Source organism: Panulirus ornatus, chromosome 4, assembly GCF_036320965.1.
Source record: "Panulirus ornatus isolate Po-2019 chromosome 4, ASM3632096v1, whole genome shotgun sequence".
NCBI lineage: Eukaryota > Metazoa > Arthropoda > Malacostraca > Decapoda > Palinuridae > Panulirus > Panulirus ornatus.
In genome coordinates, this window is record NC_092227.1 from 2144451 (window position 1) to 2153920 (window position 9470).

At 37.6% G+C, this 9470-nt stretch overlaps 1 long non-coding RNA gene across 2 annotated transcripts in view; it reads right to left on the reverse strand.

Annotated features, from left to right (window-relative positions):
- LOC139765080 (uncharacterized) overlaps positions 1–9470 on the reverse strand; it is a 50511-nt gene that overhangs the window by 9116 nt on the left and 31925 nt on the right. Inside the window, exons 3-4 of one of the 2 annotated variants that reach the window (XR_011716565.1) lie at positions 4601–4782; positions 4028–4261 (exon numbers count right to left, since the gene is read on the reverse strand). This is a non-coding gene — a long non-coding RNA (uncharacterized lncRNA). Of the gene's footprint in view, positions 1–4027; positions 4289–4600; positions 4783–9470 lie in introns of both variants that reach the window. The other variant, XR_011716564.1, reaches the window with a different exon arrangement.

Sequence of the window (9470 nt, forward strand, 5' to 3'; positions counted from 1 at the left end):
AGCAGAAGGCCAAGAGGAAGGTGCAGGGCAAAAGAGAGGTGTGAGAATCATTAAATTTTAGGGAGAATAAAAACAAGTTTAGGAAGGATGTAAATAATGTAAGAAAGGCAAGAGAACAAATGAGAACATTGGTGAGGGGAGCAAAAGGAGAAGTGATAACAGGTAGTGATGAAGTAAGGAGATGGAGTGAATATTTTGAAAGATTCTTAAAAGTGTTTGATGATATAGTGGCAGATGTTGGGTGTTTTAGTTGGGGTGGTATGCAAAGCAGGAGAGTCATTGAGAATGGTTTAGTGAAAAGAGAAGAGGTGGTGAAGACCTTGCGGAAGATGAAATGCAGCAAAGGAGGCGGAAGTCGATGGCATTGTTGTTGCATTCATTAAGAAAAGGGTAACTGTGTTGTTGATTGGCTGGTAAGTATATTCAGTGCATATATGGATCATGGTGAAGTGCCTGTGGATTGGCAAAATGCATGTATAGTGCCACTGTATAAAGACAAAGGGGATAAAGGTGTGTGTTCAAATTACAGAGGTACAAGTTTGCTAAGTATACCTGGTAAGTTCAGGGTATTTTTTAGCTCAAAAAATCTTTTGTTTCAAAATTGAAAAACAAAATATTCAAACACTTCTATACTTGAAATAATCATGAAAAATATATAATGTTCTTAGTCACCGATACATACACAGTAAGGACTATGCAAAGGAACAGAAATATTTTAAAATGAACTTCATTTAACAGCTCAATTGAGTGTCATTAAGAGGACTAAACGTTATTTTAACACCAGATTTGTATTCAGCATAAAAAGACTTTCTTTCATACTATTCGCCATTTCCAGCATTAGCAAGGTAGCGTTAAGAACAGAGGACTGGGCCTTTGAGGGAGTATCCTCACCTGGTCCCCTTCTCTGTTCTTATAAGACTTCTTATAATGAGTTTTTAAAGGGAATCTATTTTACTGAGAAAAGTAACAAAACTTGAAGGGTATTTTTTAGCTCCAAAAACTTTTCTTCAAAATTGAGAGATAAGATATTCAAACACTTCTACATTTGAAATAATCATGGAAAATATATCATAATGCTCTCAGTACCCAATACATACTCAGTAAATATGATAGAGGAAAAGAATTTCAAAATTGACTTCATTTAAAAGCCTAAGTGAATGTCATAAAGACGACTAAACGTTATCTTAACACCAGACTTGTATTCAGCATGAAAAATACTTCTTATAATGAGTTTTTAAAGGAAACCTGTTTTTCTGAGAAAAATGCTAAAAGGTAATAGAATAGTTCAGGATATTTTTAGCTCAAAATATTTTTGCTTTAAGAGTGAAAGATAAGGTATTCAAACACTTCTATACTTGAAATAATTATGGAAAATATATAATAATGCTCGCAGTTACTTATGAATATATCATAATTATCTTAGTCACCGATACATACCCAGTAAATATGATGCAAAGGATGAGAAAATGTTTAAAATCTAATACATTTAACAGCTTAATTGAATGTCATAAAGATGACAACGATATTCTAACGAGAGATTTGTATTTAGCATAAAATATACTTCTCATGATGAGTTTTAAAGGAAATCTATTTTTTTGAGAAAATACCAAAAATTGAAGGTAATACTTCAGGGAATATTTGGCTTCAAAAACTTTGTTTCAAAATTAAAAGATGAAATATTCAAACACTTCTTTACTAGAAATAATCATGAAAAATATATGATAAAGTTTTCAGTTACCAATACATACCCAGTAAATATGATGCAAATGAGCAGAAAATATTTTGAAATTAAATAATTTAACAGCTTATTTCATATCATAAAGACGACTAAACGATATCTTAACATCAGATTTGTATTCAGCATGAAAAATTCTTCTTAAAATGAGTTCTTAAGGGAAATCTATTTTTCTGAGAAAAATGCCAAAAATTGAAGGTAATACTTCATGGTGTTTTTGGCTTCAAAAACTTTTTGTTTAAAAACAAAATATTCAAACACTTCCATACTTGAAATAATCATGGAAAATATATGATAATGCTTTCAGTTACCGATACATACCTAGAAAATACGATGCTGAGGAGCAGAAAATGCTTTGAAATTGACTTCATTTAACAGCTTAATTGATATCATAAAGACGACTAAACGATACTTTAACATCAGATTTGTATTCATCATGAAAAATACTTCGTATGATGAATTTTTAAAGGAAATCTATTTTCCTGAGAAAAATGCCAAAAATTGAAGGTAATAATCTAAAGAGTATTTTTCAGCTCAAACAACTTTTTGTTTGAAAATTGAAAGATATGATATTGAAACACTTCTATACTTGAAATATTCATGGAAAATACCTCATAATGCTCTTAGTCACCGAGACATACCATGAAAATATGATGCAAAGGATCAAAAATATTTAAAATTGAATTCATTTAACATCTTAAGTGAATGTCATTAAGACGATTAAACGATATTCTAACGACATATTTGTATTCAGCATGAAAAATACTTCTTATAATGAGATTTTAAAGGAAATCTATTTTTCTGAGAAAAATGCCAAAAATTGAAGGTAATACTACAGGGTATTTTTTGGTTCCAAAAACATTTTGTTTCAAAATTGAAAACTGAAGTATTCAAACACTTCTATACTTCTAATAACCATGGAAAATATATCGTAATGCTCTAAGTCGCCGATACATACCCAATAAATACGATGCAAATGAGCAAAAAATATTTTGAAAACGGCTTAATTTAACAACTTAATTATATGTAATAATGGTCACTACGACAATTTTTAACAACAGATTTGTATTCAGCATGAAAAATACTTATAAAGAGCTTTTAAAGGAAATCTTATTCCGAGAAAAATACCAAACCTTAAAGGTAAAAGTTACAGTGGTGTTACATAGGGTGTGGCAGGTAGGGCAGGTGCCCTGGGAGCCACTTGAAGGGGGGGGGGGCACTCAACAGGTTTGTCTTTTGACATATGCTCCCAGATTGACATTTTTAACGGTTTGGTGTTGTGAGATAAAAAAGAAACTCGCCTACTTTTCAACTATAGAAATATTTTGCTACTATCAGTTGCATTACCGCTTCTACGTTACAATTTTGATCAAATAAGTCTTTAAGAGTTTATATAAATCTAAGTTTGACCTAACTCTTCAACAGTTTATAATTACACTATATATTGTTATGTACATCCACTGTATGTACATTTTTAATCAAGCCACGGGCGCAATTTCAGTGCCTGCCATAGGCGTTATTTCCCCTACATACGCTCCTGCCGCAAATATCCTACTGATATGGATGAAACTCATGTCAAACGTAGTCAATGTAATTAAATCCGGAAAAAGACTTCAAACCTTTTTTCATCTGAGAAAACTGATGTTAAAGCTATGATGATCAGGTTAATTATGGGTTGAAAATCTGTGAAACATTATCATGAATTAATAGAGCTCATAAAACCTCACCTAACTTTACCTTATTTTTCTCAATTTTCTGGATGTAGAAATATATCAGACGCCTTAAGGGTTGCAAAGTAAACACCCAGCAAGCACTAAGCAAAACCCGCGGTCTTTCAAGCAACTGAATGTAAACTTGTTTGCTGTTGTTATGGAAATATTATAAAGAAAAACTTGAATTTAGGTTGCTAGAGGAAGTGAGGAAATGTCTTCAGTTTTTCTCTAGGTGTTTACATTGGCTGTAACCTACATTTCCCTATATCGTCACTGCCCTCCCCAGTATCAATGTCTTGTACGGTAAATGGTAACTCGCGACGACGTGTTATCCGGTATAAACCACTTGTATTATGAAGAGTCCTTTACTTAGAATGTCATCCAAATCTATATGATACTTCTATGATGACCCTTAACAGAATCTTTACCTACTTCATTCATGTGCAAAACAGAAATAGCAACACCTACAAACAGTCAAATATTATTGCACAACTTTGCACACTTGTGGTGATGTTTGGGTGAACAGGCATTGGCCAGGCTGAGTGTGCAACATGCATACGTTACATATCCTCTTTCTCACCTTGGTTTGGACGGGCCTTCTCCTTCCAAAGGCTTCAGATGAAAATTTTGGGCGGTCCTATATTATAGCTGGTTGGGATTCAGGACTAATCAGCTACCTGGGTCATTCATATCAAGGCCGTTAACCCTGATCTACATCCACCAACAGAAAATCTTTATCACTTTCTCCAGGTGTTGAGGATAACTAAGAGCCACACTCAATCACTGCGCGTGGTGGACCACTCTCTTCTCGGAGCTGGATCATGAAAGTTCGAACATGAACCTGAACAATGATTCGATACATTTCGAAAAATCCCGTTTGGTCCAAGATACAAAGATTGATTATACTAATTTCTATATAGAGAATAAATTGCAGAGACTACACTTTGAACTGACTAATGATGCAAATTTTATAAGTAAAACAAGATATCTACGAGGATAAAAGTCACAGAAAATGCAAGTACACAGTAAATGTAACTTTAACAGAATAAAAATATCGCAAAATCTCAAAGAAACAAATATATTAAGAAAAAATGATGAAGATGATGAATTACACAGCCACAGGACATTAAACATACAAATTTTACATCCATACCTTCACCTCTGGGCTTCAAATCCGAGTCCGTAAGGCGAGAGTTAGGCAAGCAATTCATGAGTCACTGAATTCATACTGCTGCAGTCTACTTGGCTATTCAAACACTCATTCGTCCTGAATGGCATCGTTGGTCACCATGTGTTAGTTGCAGGCCCACGTCCATCAAAAGTACTGGTGATTTACTACAGAGAGAATGTAAAGGACACAGTGGATGTTAGGCTAGGTGAATGTCGTAGGGGATACGGGAGAGTATATCCTCAGCCTCACTGTTTTCAAATATTGGAGCAAAGTAAGTGCAGGGGAAACACATGAGAATATTGACAGAAAATAAAGACATTAAAAAACATAAGCGAGAGTATGAGGCGGGCTCCACGAATATGAAGCTTCTCCATATGTCCACACACACACACACACACACATGGTGTGAGGCTGGGTCGACCCAGCTTAATTGGTTCCAGGAAGGTCCGTGCTGGAGTGAAGAAAAGTCCCCAGTAAAATGATGGCCAGCGAGAGCTCTAAGGGCCCATAGGCCGTGATTGTAGGTTACATCTTACCAGATTTTCAGAAAGTTTGGATGTAACAAACTTTGACCCATTATTTATACTTTTTTACTTACCAAAGTATCATTAACGTGAGTGAAAAACCACAAAACGTATTTCTACCATCAGTGGTCCACTTGTACGAGAGATGAAGACCTCAAGCAAATGATCTACAATATGATCAGGCAAATATTATTGCTGCTTCGACACCAGAGGAGGTAATATGTGTGTACATGCTAGGGGGTAGCACTGTCCCTTCTCCGAAATAATCTTTATGGTCCTGATGGCAAGCAGACTCACATATAGAATATTCAAAGGTTTAGGTTGATGTATTCATGCATGCGCCTCTTTGAGCTGTCACTGAAGGTGGGGAGGAATCCTCACTATGAGCGTCAGGTGCTGATTGAAGAACACCAGGGGATGGCCCGTTGCCTTGGAGGTAAAGTTAATTCTTTATTTGATTTTGTTCTCAATGATCATCTCTCTGTGGATGATGTGAAGATGGAACTGACAGAATCCAATGATTCAGAGCAGAATATAATCATCGATTTACTCTCTTCTGAGTGTCTGAATCCATTCATTTGCTCTAAAGATGCGACTGACATATCCTAAGTGTTCTGAGTATGAACTAATCTATAGATACGGATGGCAGTAGTTTGGAGGATTAGATTTTGTAATCATTACAGAGAATAAGAAGCCTTTAAAAACACGCAGGGTATATTGTTATATCTTCCTGTAATCTTCCATTTCTTCAGTCATATTATATGAGTCGACATTTTCAGAAGTTCCTCAGCATTCATATCTGAGTGATGTCCTGTGTTGAACCCTTAAACGTCCCTTTTCCCTCTAATCTCACCACCACCCCATAACAAGGTTAATCCCTAAATATTCCATCAAGGGGGATAACTCATACTTCCTGTATGAACTGATTGTTTCATCGGCTACTCTTGTTAGTCCCAACTTTTCGATGTTTCGATGGAAGAATTTCCACTTGATTTTTATTGTGACTCCTGAATGATTTTTGGCCAAAGACAGAATTAGATGCCATTAAGATATTTTTGAGGGGCTTCTTACAGTACATCTTATTGCATCAGACAATGAAAACTATTTCCAAAAGTTAGCTTGGCCTTCGAGGTCCTGTATTCTACTCTGGGGCAGTTATCTGAAGACTGTCACCTTATGGTGCCACTGTAGTGATTCGTCTTTCATTACCTCTTCACTAAGACGGCGACGATGGGCTGGACATCATGTCTCGTCCATGAACGGCATTCAGTGGTCGTCGCTTCTTGAGGTTTCCTTGTGGTCTTGGTGAAGAAAATAGAACGTTTTTGTTGTCCTCCTGTAGCACCTCTCTCCACCCCAACAATTTATGGAGTATTTCCAACTCGATTCTTAGGATTCATCAGCTCAAGTGATAGGTTACAGTGCATAACTATAGGTCTCAGAAAATTAGCTCAATTCATTGTGGGTCTCTTGATTCATGGTAGGTCATATGACCGTGTGTCATCAGTGACCACCTGGGATTACGGAGGAATGCAAACCGCAACAGGCTACCAGAGACCCTTCGAGGGTATTTGTGACAGCAGAAGAAATCAGGAACACAGAGCATAATATGGAGAGAAAAACAAGTACTAGAATGAGAAATAACATCTCTGAAATTTCGGAGGCATAAACAACGTCACATCTCAAGCCTATTTTCAAACGTATTTGTAGTGATATTTTCAACTTCTCTTGTTGACTGATTATCATATATTAGAAGAAAAGTAGTCTGACTGATTAGAAGTAAGATTCATCATCTCTGAGTCTATATGCATTTAAGTTGGTGAAATCAAACGGATGTAGTTTTAGATTGCTTCTGAGATCGAGACTGTAGAAGCCTCTGATGATTTGTATATAACATTATTATATCACCGCGTGACTTTTTTTCTTTTCAAGGTGAAATAAGTTTAGGTTGTCTAAACGACTGTCATGGGAGACATCTCTCAATTCACAAATGGTATCCTATCTCTCTCTCTCTCTCTCTCTCTCTCTCTCTCTCTCTCTCTCTCTCTCTCTCTCTCTCTCTCTCCATGAAATGCAACATCATTTATGCCAATTGACTCAACCTATGCTCGTAATCTTTTAAGAAACATTGAACACTGTATGGGAACCTAGATAAACGACGCGAATGCATCATCATGTATCATCCTAGACCCTGTATCACAAGTTTGTGACTCAAACCTAATTCTCGTAATCTTTGTAGAAGCTTACTGAACGCTGTGAAAATCTAGATAAACGACATTAAGCTACATCACCGTATATAACCTGAGGCCTGGTACCAGAAGACACCTGTGTGTCATCAGGGATCATCATAACAGCAGTAAATCATCGCCTGTTGATGCGTGAATGCGTCAAGGTCAGGAACGCTAACCGCTATACCACGGGAGTCCATTGTTGGCCTCTTCAACCCTTTCTGTCTTCATTCTTTTTTATTCAAAACAATAATTTATACTTCTTAGCCTTATAGCTAGCTTATATGGGAAATATGCTTTCAAACTGATAATTTGATTGATAGATATTACTTGCTCTATACAAAACCCGAATAGCTGTTCTTAGTGGAAATAGAACTCCCTTCTGATATTCTGAAGACAGTCACTATTCATTATACACAGCATTAGTGTATCTGTCTTTGGATATTCAGTTACTGGAAATGTGTCACCTTTGGCTTAGCTGAACAGCTTTATATAACTGTGGTGGTAGTGAAGGTGACCGCAGAGCGACTCGCGATCTAATGAACGTCTTATTTAATTGGATTGGGTCAGGTAGTAATTAAGGCCACAACCTGATACTGTCCACACTATTACTCCAGCTCTCTATATCAAGTCACATAGCCGGGGGCAGTTCCGTGACCCTACCATCATCCCAAGTCATTACAACATGGACCTCCTCCTTTGTGTTACAACAGCAAGTGCAGCCCCTGACCTTAGTGCCTTAGGTCACATCAGGTTTCTATCGCTCATGATCTTTTCCCCATCTCTCCCAGATCACATAGAGTCATCATTGCTTTGAGTCTAACATCTCACGCTACTGAGGTCATGTCGTCCTTGCTACCCCGCTGATCTGATCTTCCCTTACATTTGTTCATTTCACGTCATCCTTGTGATGCTCATCCCGTTCTTTGTTATTGCTGGCCGTAGCTCTCCAACCCTCTGACCTCTATTGACCTCAACTCCTCCCTCCCTCCCTCTCTCAGGTCAATGAAGTCTTCCTTTGGTCGTTTATCAGGTTGATCTATAGCCTTGTCCACTCCCCTTGACCCTGCCATCTTGGGTCATTACCAGGTGATTATGTCCTTTGTCTTATCCAGCCTCGTCATTCCAGATCATTCTCTTTAGGATGGTTGGTACGACATGGGTTAGTGAACGCCCTGCTCAAGACCACAGAAATACGCACACACGCACAATATCCCCCAATACGCACACATACAGTATCCCTTATCCCCTGGGGATAGGGAAGAAAGAATACTTCCCTACTTCCTAAGTGTCGCAGAAGGCGACTAAAAGGCGAGGGAGCGGGGGGCTGGAAATCCACTCCTCCCATTTTTAATTTTCCAAAAGAAGGAACAGAAAAGGGGGCCAAGTGAGGATATTTCCTCTAAGAATCAGTCCTTTGTTCCTTACGCTACCTCGCTAACGCAGGAAATAGCGAATACACACACACACACACACACATATATATATATATATATATATATATATATATATATATATATATATATATATATATATATATATATATATATATATATATCAAAGCCAAAGCCAGGAGAAGATGAACAACCAGGCGTAACTGCAGGGCGACTGCGTCGCCAAGGACTCGAACCCACGTAGGCCTGACCCCAGACGGACCGCCACACCACATAGACCATTAAGTGTCTGATTCTTCTCTGTTAAGAGTTTGACATTATCAGCTAGATGACTCCCGTGTCCTCGGTTACAATAAGGCTTGGACAAGACATCAGAGAGAACAATGTTCTTGTGATCTTTTTCACATTAGGTTATTTTAGGTCACCAGTGTCTACGTCACACTCGAGGTCACGCTGTTCTGGTTTCCTCCATCCTAGGTCACTGTTCGTCTGGTCTTCTACTGATATTCTGACTATGAAACGATGCCCAGAGGTCATTATAGCACTCTCAATGTCATTCTTGACTATTACAACCTCGATTTCTTTAAGACCCAAGATCACTACTGACTCGACACACTGTCATCCCAGGTCATTACAGACCTGATCCTACCACACTGGGTCACTACTGTCCCAGCAGTCACCCCAGGTCACAAGAGCTTTGTATGTA